Source organism: Otolemur garnettii, unplaced genomic scaffold (genome assembly GCF_000181295.1).
Source record: "Otolemur garnettii isolate 467f Iridium unplaced genomic scaffold, OtoGar3 scaffold00003, whole genome shotgun sequence".
NCBI lineage: Eukaryota > Metazoa > Chordata > Mammalia > Primates > Galagidae > Otolemur > Otolemur garnettii.
Genome location: NW_003852398.1, coordinates 4,926,582 through 4,927,989, shown reverse-complemented (window position 1 = coordinate 4,927,989; position 1,408 = coordinate 4,926,582).

Genomic DNA, 1,408 nt, shown 5'->3' with positions numbered 1-1,408 from the left:
TTTTTTTTTTTTTTTGAGACAGAGCCTCAAGCTGTCACCCTGGGTAGAGTGCCATGGCATCACAGCTCACAGCAATCTCCAACTCCTGAGCTCAAGCGAGTCTCCTGTCTCTGCCTCCCAAGAAGCTGGGACTACAGGAGCCGGCCACAACGCCCGGCTATTTTTTGGTTGCAGCATCATTGATGTTTGGCGGGCCTGGGCTGGATTTGAACCCACCACCTTAGGTGTATGTGGCTGGCACCTTAACCGCTTGAGCCACAGGTGTCGAGCCATTCTCTTCCTTTCCTATAGCATTTGCTAGGATCTCTAGCAAACAGATTTTGTTTTATGTTAAACAGTTAAAGTGAAAATAGAAATTGTTGTCTCAGAGCCCATAGCACAGTGGTTATTGTGCCATACTCAGAGACTGGTGGGTTCAAACCTGGCCTGGGCCTGCTAGACAGCAATGACTACTGCAACAAAAAATAGACAGGCATTGTGGCAGGTGCCTATAGTCTCGGCTACTTGGGAGGCTGAGGCAAGAGAATCTCCTGAGCCCAGGAGTTTGAGGTTGCTATGAGTTTGAATATTTATATATTTCAAATATATATAAATAAATAAATAAAATAAAAGTCTAAAAAAAAGAAAGAAATTGTTGTCCTGGTCCAATATTTATTTATTTATTTTTGAGACAGAGTCTTACTATGTCACCCTCGGTAGAGTGCTGTGGCATCACAGCTCACAGCAACCTCAAACTCTTGGGCTTAAGCTATTCTCTTGCCTCAGCATCCCAAGTAGCTAGGACTACAGGCACCCACCACAATGCCTGGCTGATTTTTAGTTGTAGTCGTCATTGTTGTTTGGCCAGCCTGGGCTGGGTTCAAACCCACTAGCTCTGGTGTATGTGGCTGGAGCTCTAGCTGCTGAGCTACAGGCACCGAGCCTTGGTCCAATATTTAATGCAAAGGGATTTAAAGTTTCTCCTTAAGTATGATGTTTGCTAAAAGATTTTGGCAAATCTCTACACAAAAAGATGTTTTCTGCTATTCCTAATTTGCTATTCTTTTTTTTTTTTGAGACAGTCTCATTATGTCACTGTCAGTAGAGCACAGTGGCATCACAGCTCACAGCAACCTCAAACTCTTGGGCTTAAGTAGGGTGACCAGACGTCTTGCTTTTGGCGGGACAGTCCCACTTTTTAACAATTTGTCCCGGGTCCCTCGGTGTTTTAAAAAAGTCTCGATTTTTGGAAAGAATGCATGAATGGGCAGGAGAACAGGAAGGGAATATGCAGTTTTCGGTTGCCATATGGCTATTTCGCCAGAATATGAGTTTTATATTATTTTTGTTAATTTTATAATGTTAAACTGTAATAATAAGAAATAATTGTTGAGAAGTGATTATCAAGAACTGCTTATCAAAGTTTGCA